Here is a 13,374-nt window from a genome sequence, read left to right as displayed (position 1 = left end):
CGGGCGGGCACGTCTAGTGTCCCCAGAAACTGGGGGTACTCGGCAGTCTGTCATCCCCTCCTCACATCCCGTCCTACATTAGTAACCCCGGCCTCCCAAAAGAGAATGAGCCGGAGGAAGTCCCTAAATCTAAGTCCGCCGGAGGAAGTAGCTCTTGACTCCGAGACACTGAGTGCTCGGGTCATCCGAGGCTTTCAGCGCGGCCTGCTCCTAAACCTCGGCATCCTGAGATGTCGGTGCTCCTGCCCCATTACATGATTCTGGCTGGTGCCATCGGTGGAGGTCTGGCGCCGTGAACGTTGGGCCGTGGTATTCCCAGTCTCTGCTTGACACCCATAGATACTTTATATCGCATTCGTGTTTAGTTCTGCTTCTAATTTTTGTTTACTTTGGTTCAGTTTTGTGTTTTTTGAGACAGGGTCTGGTATCCTCAAACTGACCTTGAACTCACCACTCTCCTTTTTCACCCCCTCAGTGCCGGGATTATATATACTGCACCACCACCATGTCTAGCTTAATTTCGTTGATTCTAGATAAGGGAGGAGGGGGAGTGTAAGATAGAGTCTTTTTATGTAGCCCCAGGGTATGATTACAGACATGCCACCCTGCCTAGTCTAACAACTTGCTTTTGGAAAAATATTTCTGTTAAATAAGGTGATGGTAAAGAAGGGTACTTTTCTTTTAAGCTATGACCACAAAGAAAACGCCCTGTGTATATGTAGATACATTTGTGTTGAGTGCAAGCACGCATAGTCTAGGGCCTGCATGCAAAAATCAGACAAGACAATTCACTTTCCATTTTGTTCTTTATAAAAAGTGTTTTCCTTTAAACAAACTAGCTGGTCGGCAACTTCATTTGTAGAATGAAGGCTAGAAATCAGCCTGGCCTTGAACTCACAGAAATGTGCCTGTCTGCCTTCTAAGTGCTGGGATTAAAGATGTGAGTCATTATACCCAGTGGAAATATTTGTACTATGTGTGAGCAAACTGTGGTAATCAAAAGACTTGATGGAGTCATTTTCTGCCGTTTATTTTAGGAGTTCCTGGGAATGAAATTCTTTCATAGAAAGCCCACCCAGTCTTCTCAATAGCTCTCCACCATGTTTTCAGACAGGGTCTCCTTTGCTGTTTCATTCCTCCAGGCTAATGGGCCCACAAGCTTCTGGAGAGCCTGTCTCCTCCATGTTGACATGGAATTAGATTTGTGCTACAGTGTTCAGCTGTGGGTGCTGGAAACCTGAACTCAGGTCCTCATGCTTGTGCCTTGCCCACTGAACCCTCTCCACAACCGCTCTACTTTTTTAATTTTTTATTTTATTTTTGAGACAGGGTCTTTCTACACATCCCTGGCTGTCCTGAAATTCAGTATATAGGAAAAGACTGGCTTTGAATTTACAGAGATCAGCCTGCCTCTGCCTCCTGAGCACTGAGATTAAAGATGAGAAAGTGAGTGTTTTTCAAAACAGGTTATGTGGTCCTAGTTGTCCTGGAACTCATTCTGTAGAATACACTGACCTCAAAGTCACAAAGATCCACCTGCCTCTGCCTTTCAAAGGTGTGTGCCTCCACCATCTTTTTTTTCCGGTCTCACTGAGTATCTCACACCCTGTCCTTAATTTTCTAGGCAAGTCTCTGTCCAATCAATCTGACAAGATTAACCATCACTGGCTTGCTAGGAAGCCTCTCACTTACACCCATTTTCCCCTATCATCACCCTAGTCCTCCCCAAACAGTAATGAGTTATGGCCACAAGAGATGATGAGAAAAGCCACGCAAACAGTGATGACAATTCAGGAAATAAGGAATCTAGGGAGACAGCTCAGTCAGTAAAGAGAAAACATGAAGACCAGAGTACACAGCCCCAGCACCTATGTAAAACAGCTGAGTGTGGAGCCCCGTGTGCTGATGCATGACATTAATAACCACAACACTTGGGAGGCAGAGGCAGATGGAGCTCTCTAGTCTACATGAGCGAGTTCCAGGCCAGCTAGAGTTACACAGTAAGACCTTGTCCCAGAAGAGGAGGAGGAGGAGGAGGAAGAAAAGGTGACAGCAGCTGGGTATGTTTTGAGTGTGGAGAAATGGCTCAGCTGTTAAGGGGATGAGTTGCTCTTACAGACGATCACTTTCAATCCCCAACCATCTGTAACTCCAGTTCCAGGGGGTCTGATGTCTTTTTCTGACTTCCTTGGGCGCTGAGAACACATGCGGTGTATATACATATATATTCATGGTAAACACTCATACACATAAAATAAAAATAAAAAAGTTGAACATGGCAATATCTGTCCCTACAGTGGTGGGAGTGGAGACAGGCAGGCCCCCAGAGCTCATTGGCCAGCCTCTAGCCAATCAATGAATGGGTGAACACTGCGCTCAGTGAGAGACCTTGTCTCAAAAGATAAGTTAGCAAAGGTGCTGAGAACAAAATTCCGTTGATTTACTCTTTGCTGAACCACGAAAAGCAAACAGACGAAAAAGATAAGGTGGGGAGCACAGGAGGGAGATGCCTAGTCCTGCCCTCCCGCCTCCACGCACAAACACGAAGAGCAGCCTCAAGCCAGGGCTGGGGACACACATTCACTTACCTACAAGGATTCATTAGCACTGTTCAGGAATACTCTCAATGACATGAATTCTGAAATCTTTGGGGAAGTGTTTCACAGCTCATAAAAATGGATACTGCAATTATTAGCACCTCAAAAGCATGGTTTGTAGAGCAAGGGAGATGGCTCGGGTTAAAATCACTTGCTGCTCTTCCAGAGGACTTAGCTGGCTCCCAGCACCCACATTTTCTGGCTGATAACTGTATTTTAACACCAGCTCCAGGGGGCCCTAAGCATCTAACCTCTGAGGACGTAAACTCACTTATACATATTCACATGCAGATGCACACACCTAAACATAATTAAAAACAATGGAAAATTAAACTTTTTAAGAGATTTTTAAATTTTATCTATACATGGCTTGTTTTACCCTCTTGTTAGGTGTCAGAACTGCTGAAACACATGGTTGTGAGCCACCATAATATGGGTGCTGGACAGTGAACCTGGATCTTCTGGAAAAGCAACAAATGCCCGTAATCACTGAACCATCTCCTCAGCTCCCAATAGAAATATATTTTATATATATATATATATATATATATATATATATATATATATATATATATATATGTGTGTGTGTGTGTACATATATGTACATATTTCTGTACATACATATATAAACATATATATTACAGCTACTCATGTTTTATACAGCAGAACACTGAATTAATACAACTAAAATTGTAGCCAGACTAGGTATTCTGAATACTTTGATCTAATTAGATCTCATTATAATTAGATTACATTGTTCTTTTCTTACTCCTCTTCTTCTTCCTCCTCCTCCTCCTCCTCATCCTCTTCCTTCTTCGGCAGGATCTCATGTAGCCTGGGTTGTTTCAAACTTGATTGACATGTAGCCATTGATGACTTTGGATTCTAATCCTACAGCCTCCACTTCTAGAGTTCCAGGGTGGTGGACTCATGCCACTGCACTTTGCCTCCAGTTAAAGTATCCTGAAACGCAAGTGAAGCAATGTCATGAAACAATCAAGAACGTGGTGGTCTCGGCACAGAATGTCATTATGTTACTTGCAAGGGGCTTTCTGATGGCAGCAGGCTCTCTGGACGTCAATCACACAAATACTCCCATTCTTGTTATTGGATCCAAGTTATGGACCTTGAGAAAGGGCATTTTTTCCTATGATAAAGAGATCCTTAACAGGCACAGCTCTTTGATCTTAGGAGGCAGAGACAGAGACAGACAGATCTCTGTGAGTTCAAGGTCGGCCTTGTCTGCAGAGCGAATTCCAGGATAGCTAGGGCTGCACAGAGAAACTCTGTCTTGAAAAAGACAAGGAGAGGGAGAAATGTTTGTAATGTGGTGCTGAGACTCACTATGTATTCCCATTCCTGGCTAGCCTGGGACTTGCTATGTAGAGCACGGTAGTCTCAGATGTAGAAGGCTTTGCCTTCTTGGTTCTGGCTTGTGCCACCATACCTGGCTTCAGGTTTATCTTTAGGGGGCTAGAGAGATAGCTCATCAGTTAAAAGCACTTGCTGCTCTTACAGAGGACCTGGATTTGGGTACCAGCATCTTTAACTCTAATTCCAAAGGATCTGGTGCTCTCTTCTGCACTCTGATAGCACCAAGTACGCATGCAACACACATGCACACATGCAGGCAAACCATTCATACACATAAAATGATCTTTTGAAAACCCCCTGCCTCTGCCTCCTCAATGCTGAGACTAAAGTTAGGAGCTACCATTCCCAGCAAAACTAAAGGAGTCTTTTAAAAAATTATGTGTATATGGGTGGGGGTACACAAAAATTAAGTGCCAGTGGAATCCAGAAGAGGGCACCAGATCCTAGAGCTGAGGTTACAGGCAATTACCCATCAGGCAGGAAGTATGTACTCCTAATCACTGAGCCATCTCTCCAGCTCAGATAACTCAGTTCAGCCAGGTACCCCAACAACCCCTAGAAGGATTTGAGGATTCACGCTACTCAGCAATATATGTATATAATTTGTACAACCTCCAGTTCAGAGCTGGGTGAGTAGCTCAGGAGTAAACCACTTGCCTAGCACACTCAAGGCTGTGGGTTCAGATATGTTCTCTATTCACACCCAACCCCAGACAAAGTCTCTATAACCTAGGCCAGTCTCAACTCTTTATTTAGGGACAGAATAACCATTAACTCCTAATGTAAGTGCTGGTATAACAGACACCACCAGTGTATGCAGGGCTCCCTGCATGCTAAAAATATCCCCAGCCCATTAATTAATTATATTAATTTTTCTTACCTTCTCTGACTTTGAGTTTTGTCTGTTGTTTGTTTATTTGTTTGTTTGGAGTTAATCTACAAGTTGATTCCATTGACAGAAACTCTTCAGTCCCTCTGCTGCAATCACCTGTCATTCTGCACTGTGCCCACTGCTTTGGGACTCCCCTCAACACACACACCAAGCTCCATCCAGAGGAATCTTTGTGAAAAGATTGTCCTGTCAATACTCTGTGTGAAGACTCCGATGGCTGGCTTCCTAGCATTCTGAGGAAGAAGTTCTCACTCTGACTTGAAATGACAATAAGGAGAGAGTTAGCTGAGGCCTCCAAACAGCAGTGGTCCCTCTGGCCAGGACCCCTTGCTCTGTGACTTGTGTTGTCTCCCAGCCAGGTTGGACTTGGTAGGAGCTAGATGAACACATACTGTATGTGGCACTGAGGATGGCCCTTTTTCCTAAGTGATCATCCCATCTGCCTTAGGAAGCCCAACATGTCTGACCTGGCCATATCTCATAGCTGCTCTCCACTCCAGCTTCCATCTGTTTATTTCCCAGAACTCACTAGAGCTAGATTGCTTCTCTGTATCACAGAGTACTCTGCTTCAGACTTCACCTACCTACTTTCTCCTCCTTCTGAGGGTTAAACTGTGGCCCTCAAAGAGTATGCTAAGAACCTTGGGCTGGAGATGTAGCTCAGCTGGGACAGAACTCACCTAGCTTATATAAAGTCTTGGGTTCAACTCCCAGCACTGCACAAGTGAGCAAGTCTTTAATCCTAGCACTCTACAGAGGGAGGCAAGAGGATCAGAAGTTCAAGATCATCCTCTGCTACAAGTCCAATCTGAGGCCTGCCTAAGACACATGGAAGATACTGTGTATCTTCCCTACCGCTTCCTCCCACTATTGCAAGGGACCAGGAAGAAGGAAACCCAGAGTATCACAGTGGCCTTTCAATGAAGGGCGTTGAAACTGGGGAGATGGTTCGGTGGGTAAATTTATTGTGGAAGTGTGAAGACCTATGTTCAGATCTCTAGTGTAGCTGCATAAGGCAGCCAAGGCAAGAGGCAGATCGCTATGAGTCCTGAGACCAAGTGGCTAAATAGCAAGTTCTAAATCACCCCAGGGTTTCATAGTGAGACCTTGTTTTGAAAACAAAACAAAGACAAAACAGATCTCTACGGAAAAGTAAGAACAGATGTCTCAGTAGTTAAGAGCACTCACTGGCTGTTCTTCCAGAGGACCCAGATTCAATTCCCAGCGCATACATACAGCTCACAACTGCCTGTAACCCCAGTCCCAAAGGATCTGACACCCTCACTCAGACATACATATTCAGAACACCAAATGCACATAAAAAGAAATAAATCTTTTTTGTTTTGTTTTGTTTTTTTTCTTTTTCGAGACAGGGTTTCTCTTTATAGCCTGGGCTGTCCTGGAACTCACTCTGTAGACCAGGCTGGCCTCAAACTCAGAAATCCACCTGCCTCTGCCTCCCAAGTGCTGGGATTAAAGGCATGCGCCACCACTGCCTGGCAAGAAATAAATCTTACAGACAAACAAAAACAAAACAAAAAAGCCAGGCACAGCTGTACATGTTTGCAAATTGGCAGAGAAAGGAAACTCTTGGGGTTTGTTATCCAACCAGTTTAGCTGAAACACTGTGGTGGAAAGCAGTGGAGGACACTCATTGTTGACCGCTGGCCCACACACCACAAGATAGATAAAAACAAGCAAAGAAATTAGAAAGTTTCCAGTCAGCCTTCAAGGCATGGCTCCAACCACCTGTCTTATGTAATGCCACAACAGGCCACCAGAGAGACTGAGGCATTTTGAGGAAACAGCAGAAACCAAGCAAATGGGGAAGGCAATACCCACTCCAATAGGAGGAGAGATCCAGGCAGCGTTCTGAAGAAGTCGTCTAAACCATGATGAATAAGAAGGGGTGCAGGGAGAGGAAACCACTGGAGCAGAGGCTCCAAGCTACGAAGACAGATAATTATTCTCCCAGGTGCACACAGGGATGGATCTGTGTGGGACTGACACGGGATTCAGACAGAGCACAAACCAGAAGTCAGCACACACACAGCTAGAGTGACAGTTCCAGAGGAGCATGGAAAGGACAGGATGGATCTTCAGGGAGAGTGAGATCTCCGAATATACTAATGACTCCAACTCTACACACTGATGCAGAGGGTACAGTAACACTGGGGCAGGAACCACACAGCAGAGGGAGGTACTGGGGCAGGCTAGCCATCCCCAGTGCAGAGGGCAGGGAAGGTACAAGGAAGGGAGGAAACCAACCATGATACCCCAGGTGTAGCACCCCTGGATGCCTTGCCATCCCAGCGTCATGGTTTCTTCTATTCCTCTGGTGCCAGCTTCTTGTAACTACGGAAGAGTAAAGAGATGGTTCATTTCTTGGATTAGAGGAAATAGTTCCGTGGTTAAGACCACAAATTTTCGGGAAGAGACTGCTCTTCCAGAGGTCCTGAATTCAATTCCCAGCAACTACATGGTAACTCACAACCATCTGTAACTGGATCCAATGGCCTCTTCTAGTGTGTCTGAAGACAGCTACAGTGTACTTTGAAATGTAGCAAGTGCTTGTGATACGGAGGGAGTCTGAAGGCCAGCAGCACAGCTTGTGCTTCCCCATGCAGCCATATTACCCTTCTGCTCCAGGTAAGTGAAATGACTCCTTTTGGCAAGTGAGAACCGGTTTCACAAGTTCCTGAGGAACGCTTGCTTTTATCTAACTGCCAGAAATCCTCTTAGACTGCAGGCTGAGCTTATTTCTGGATATTTGGACTGCCTGTTGCCTTTCGGAGTTTAGAGAAATGGGGTTCCTTCTGGGCTTGACAAAAAATAAATCTTTAAAAGAGAAAGAGATGCTTTGTTTCAGAAACAAAGTCCAACCCTCTCTTTGACAAAACTCAGCAAAGGGGACCGAAAGGGGGCCAAATAAGTAAAGGCAGCAGCCTCCCTGGTCGTTGTCCCCCAGCTGCTCCAGAGCAAAGTCTTTTTGCTCTGATCACACCCGCGAGGCCTCTGGGTCCTCCCTCACCCTGTAGACTAGCACTGTGAAAGCCAGAGTCCACAGACAACACCAGTGCCAGTGCCGCTCTTCCTCCACCAAGCCCAGAAACCGGAAGAGGCGGGGACAGGACAACCCACTGGCTGTCCCTCCTCCCTGCACAACAGAGGGAAAAACAAAGCGAGTTAGCATACCACTGCACAGTCACAGAGCAAGCCCAACAAGCGGCAAAGAGAGGGTGCAAGAAAGTGAGAAGATTTCGGCTGTCGGTCAGGGGACACTCAAGTCTCCAGTTAACATAAGAAAACTGCCAGAACCTATGTCCTGCTTCTTAAATTCCGGAGGCTGACTGAAGCCTCCTTCTGTTTCTACGCCCTTCTGGGGATCTTAGTCAGACTACTTCTCCACTAGGAAGGCAGGGCCTGGTTTACAGATCGAAATAAAACACTTTGTCACTTTGCCACCTCCTAATGTAGCCAAAAATGACTGAACCCAGATCCTCCTGTTTCTAGGATTACAGGTGCAAGTCACCATACCCAGCTTTTATTTTGTTTTGTTTTTCTGGGAAATGAACCTAGAGCTTTGTCCATGCAAGTAGGCAGCCTACTGACCCAGCTCAACCCCATCTTAATTTTTTTTCTTTCTTTTTTTAAAGATTTATTTAGGGGTGGGGCTGGATAGAGGACTCCCTTGTTAAGAGCACTGGCTGCTCTTACAGAATACCCAGCTTCAGTTCTCAGAACCCACATGGTGGTTCACAGTCTTTTTTTTTTCCCAGAGCTGAGGATCGAACCCAGGGCCTATGCTCTTGGTAGGCAAGCACTCTACCACTGAGCTAAATCCCCAACCCCACACACCCACATATTAACTCCAGTTCCAGCTCACTTCTGGCCTCCATGAGCACCAGACACACACATGGTATACAGACATACATGCAGGCAAAATATTCATAACTATAAAATGAGTCAATCTTTTTTTAAAAAAAATAGATTTTTAATATCTGCTACCTGCTACAGAGGAGTGTTTTTGTTTTGTTTTGTTTTGCTTGTTTGTTTGGGGGGGGTTGTTTAGTTGGTTGGTTTAGTTTTTGGTTTTTTCAAGAAATGTTTTCTCTGTGTAGACCAGGCTGGCCTCAAATTCACAGAGCTCTGCCTGCATCTGCTTTAATCTTGAGTGCTGGGATTTTAAAGGCCAACATTACCTGGCACCTTGCATATTTTTAAAAACATTATACTTACTTATTTTGTGAGGGACCATACTTGAGTGCCACGGTGTGCATGTGGAAGTCAGAGGACAACTAGGAGCGCTGAGGATCAAGCTCTGAGGATCAAGCTCTGGTCCCCAGGCTTGGGAGCAAGCACCTTTGCCTACTGAGCCACGTGGCTGCCTCTTACTCTGTGATTTTATGTTTTTAAAGACTTATTTTGGGCTATAGAGATAGCTCAGGAATTAAGAACATTTACCACTCATCCAGAAGACCTGGGATCAATTCCCAACATCCACATGATGGCTCACAATCATCATCTGCAATTCCAGCTCCTGGGGCTGTGACACCTTCCTCTGAGGACTGAGGCAATAAACCTTGGAGATGACAACTACTCAGGCAAATAAAAAGTACTTTTACACCAGCCCTCAAACTTTAATTGACAAAATAGGTACATTGAGATGTGAACACTGTGATGGTTTGTATGTGCTGGCCCAGGGAGTGGCACTATTAGACGGTGTGGCCTTGTTGGAGTGGGTGTGTCACTGTGGATGTGGGCGTTAAGACCCTTATCCTAAATCGTGCAGTGGTGGGGCAAGCCTTTAATCCCAGCACTTGGGAGGAGGAGGCAGGTGGATTTCTGAGTTCAAGGCCAGCCTGGATGCTGCCATGATCCTGTCTTGATGATAATGGACTGAACTTCTGAACCTGTAAGCCAGCCCTAATTAAATGTTGTCCTTATAAGAGCTGCCTTTGAGGTCTGGAGAGATGGCTCAGAAGATAAGAGCACTGACTGCTCTTCCAGAGGTCCTGAGTTCAATTCCCAGCAACCACATGGTGGCTCACAACCATCTGTAATGGGATCTGATGCCCTCTTCTGGTGTGTCTGAAGACAGCTGCAATGTACTCATATACACAAAATAAATAAATCTTTTTTTAAAAAAACATGAATTGCTTATGAAAAAAAAAAGAGTTGCCTTGGTCATGGTGTCTGTTCACAGAAACATATATCTATATCCATATGTATGCACATACATATATACATATTAAACATACATATAGACAGGCATACACACATATATGTATATATATTTGGTGGAGGGAGCAGAGCCCCAAAAGCCACAGTTCATTCTTTTTCTCTGGCAGTTTATACTTTCTTAGACAAAGGTTCTTTATAAAATAATAGGTTCTTTATATTACCTCATAGATAAAATGTTACAGAAAAGGGGAGTTACAGAAGAATGTCCATAGTAAGTTCAAAGCAGTGTTTCACTCTACAAGCTCATTCGATGTAAGCTCCTCAAAGCAACAGTGTCACATGGCCTTGCCCTAGCATAGTGCACACCTGTGGCTTCATCTTGGACCTGGCCTAGAATGAATGTTTTTTCTTGATCACAAATTTGTCCCAAGCCTGTTTCTCTTCTTAGTGCAATACATGAAAGCTAACGGTATTCCTTATTATACAGCCTTTACTTACTATTCTATGAGGAGGGAGAACATTTTACTCTTGATTCTAACTTTATTACACCTTTCTGGTAAAACAATTAAAATCAAAAATCATTTTCCTTAAACTTTTTCCTAAAATGACTTGAATCAAATCAACAACTCTATAAAGTCATTACTTCCTCTTAACACCATTAACTCATGAAAGTTCATCATCATATTGATCTGCAGGAAATTTGCCCAAAAGGGTCAGCTGATGCCCAGGAATCATAAGCTATGTAACAGTGGCAGGAAAGGCAGATCAGCAGCAAGACGGAATCCTCAGAGGAAGGTTCTGGGGCTGTGCTTCTCTGACCATCACAGCCATGCAGAACAGTGGGCCATCTCCAGGAAACTCATTTGCTTGCCATAACCTTTCCTAGATGGCTTCAGTCATATTTAAACCTTATTAACCATATATCTATGAAATTTCTATTCAATACTTTTTTTTAATTCGAGACAGGGTTTCTCTGTGTAGCCCTGGCTGTCCTGGAACTCACTCTGTAGACCAGGCTGGCCTCGAACTCAGAAATCCGCCTGCCTCTGCCTCCCAAGTGCTGGGATTAAAGGCGTGCGCCACCACTGCCCGGCTATTTAGTACTTTTGGATTAACTTGGGCCTCGGGTAACTAATGCCACACAGAAAACAAAATCCACGGATGATTGAGTCCACTCTGCAAACAGAGCAATGCTAGCCACAGCTAGTAGTAATTCCAGGGCTTTCCAGGAGGTGGCGGTATAAGCAAGGTAGTGGATTAGGACAGAAGCTGCCACACCCCCGCTCTAGTGAAGCCAGAAGGCTGGGACCATCAAAGCTTGGGCAGTGGAGAGACCACCTTTCTCTGCCACCACAGTTTATGGGTATCTGAATCCTTGGCATCTCTAACATCAGAAGACACAGGTGAGTCTCAGAAGTCACCCTATGTGTCTCCCTACACTAGGTCTCCCTCAGGTTCAGATCAGGTGGCAAGTATTAACCATTTACTGTCTATATACTTGGCTTCCCACACTATTTAGTAATCCTCCCTACAGTGAGATAAAAGGGATTATTACAATCTTTACTAGGCTACCCAGTGCTCCTTCCTCCGACAGCCTTCCATGGTTCTGTCTTTCTTGCAATTCAGAGAATGTATCCAACAATTGGGCATATTTGGGTCCTCTTGCTGCTGTCCAAGTGATGGCTTAGTGGCTGGAAATCATACTCAGTTATCTCACAGGTCTCAAGGTTATCAGTCAGGGATGGACGGGTTCTCTGTTGTCCTTCACAAAGCTCAGATCTAAATGTGGGCCTGAGTTTTGGCACCTGGCACTCAGGATCCTCCTTCATACCCGCCCTCACTATAGACCAGCATTAGTCCCTCTCAGTCACGAGGCCGATTGGTGTTGTTCCCAATTTCTCATTAGCTGGACTCTTCATCCAGCATGTTACCTTCCTTCTTACCTTTCTGGTTTTTCAGGTTTGCTTTTAACATTTAACAACTTTTTGGCATTTATTCCATGTGTGTGAGTGTGTTACCTGAATGCACATCTTTCAGATTAGACATTTTCAGATCCCCTGGAACTGGAGTTATGGTCTTGAGCCAGCATGTGGGTACTAGGAACTGAACCTAGGTCTCTGGAACAGCAACAGATGCTCTTAACCACTGAGCCATCTCTCTACCCTCCAGGATTCTTGGCTTTTATTTATTTATTTATTTATTTATTTATTTATTCAAACTCAGGTGTCAGACTTGGAACTAAGTACCTTTACTTGTTGAGCCAACTGACCAGTCTCCTTTGTTTTGAAAGGGTCTCCCTATGTGGCCCGAAGTGTCCCCAAATTCCTGGATTTAGGCCACCATTCTTTGTTTTGTTTGTTTGTTTGTTTGTTTAGTTGGTTTTGGTTTCTGAGACAGGGTTTCTCTGTATAGCCCTGGCTGTCTTGGAACTCACTCTGTATACCAGGTTGGCCTCGAACTCAGAAATCCACCTGCCTCTGCCTCCCAAGTGCTGGGATTAAAGGCGTGCGCCACCACTGCCTGGCGATTTACGCCATTCTTTCACCCTCGTCTCCAACATAGCTAGAACTATAGATAAGCTGTTGAGGCCAGCTTGTGTCCCTCTCTTTCTTTTCCCCCTTTGCGATTTTCTGAGACTGTTTCTCTGTGTACTCCTGGCTGTCCTGGAACTCGATCTGTAGAACAGGCTAGCCTGGAACTCAGAGTTCTGCCTGCTTCTGTCTCTGTCTCTCTCTTTTTGGCTTTTCGAGACAGGGTTTCTCTGTGTAGCCCTGGCTGTCCTGGAACTCACTCTGTAGACCAGGCTAGCTGGGATTAAAGGCGTCCGCTACCACCGCCCGGCCTGCTTCTGCCTCTCAAGTGCTAGGATTAAAGGTATGCACTACCACTGCCCAGAGGAAGTCACTGCGTAGATCAGGCTCACCTAGAACTAAGGGATCCACCTGCCCCTGCCTCTCCATAAAGGTTTATAGTTTGAGCAACAGGATCCAGGAAGGGGAAAAGAAAATATGAAAAAACTTTCTGGTGCGCCAGGCTTTACCTAACCAGCAGCATCAAGTCACAAGGTCCAGGAACTCGGGGGACACACACGCGACGTAATTTCCTTAGTTCCGCTCCGCTTCAATTTCTCCGGCCCCGCCTCTTTCCCTTTAGGTCCCGCCTCTCGACCCCAGGCCCCTTCCCCTTCCCCTCGGGAAGCCTAGTTCTAAATTCGGTTTCCTCAGATTCCCGCCCTGGAAATCCAAATCCCGTGCCTAGATTGACCTTTAACCCCGCCTCTATATCCAAAATCCCGCCCCCAGAGAGCTACTTAGCGATTGGTCGGTG

General features: G+C 45.2%; 1 long non-coding RNA gene across 2 annotated transcripts; it reads right to left on the bottom strand.

The window, feature by feature from the left end:
• Positions 1–3,371: 3,371 nt before the first annotated feature.
• Positions 3,372–13,272, bottom strand: LOC114628012. 2 transcript variants are annotated; one of them, XR_003712427.1, is made up of 4 exons: positions 13,088–13,272; positions 7,132–7,218; positions 4,852–5,120; positions 3,372–3,560 (listed from the first exon to the last, which is right to left on the bottom strand). It is a non-coding gene; the product is annotated as an uncharacterized LOC114628012 (long non-coding RNA). The 2 variants fall into 2 exon arrangements; XR_003712426.1 differs by lacking the exon at positions 13,088–13,272 and adding an exon at positions 7,895–7,954.
• Positions 13,273–13,374: the final 102 nt, after the last annotated feature.

Source organism: Grammomys surdaster, unplaced genomic scaffold, assembly GCF_004785775.1.
Source record: "Grammomys surdaster isolate TR1022 unplaced genomic scaffold, NIH_TR_1.0 262, whole genome shotgun sequence".
Classification (NCBI taxonomy): Eukaryota; Metazoa; Chordata; class Mammalia; order Rodentia; family Muridae; genus Grammomys; species Grammomys surdaster.
The sequence above is the reverse complement of the archived record's forward strand: the minus strand, read 5'-3'. Positions and strand labels throughout refer to the sequence as shown.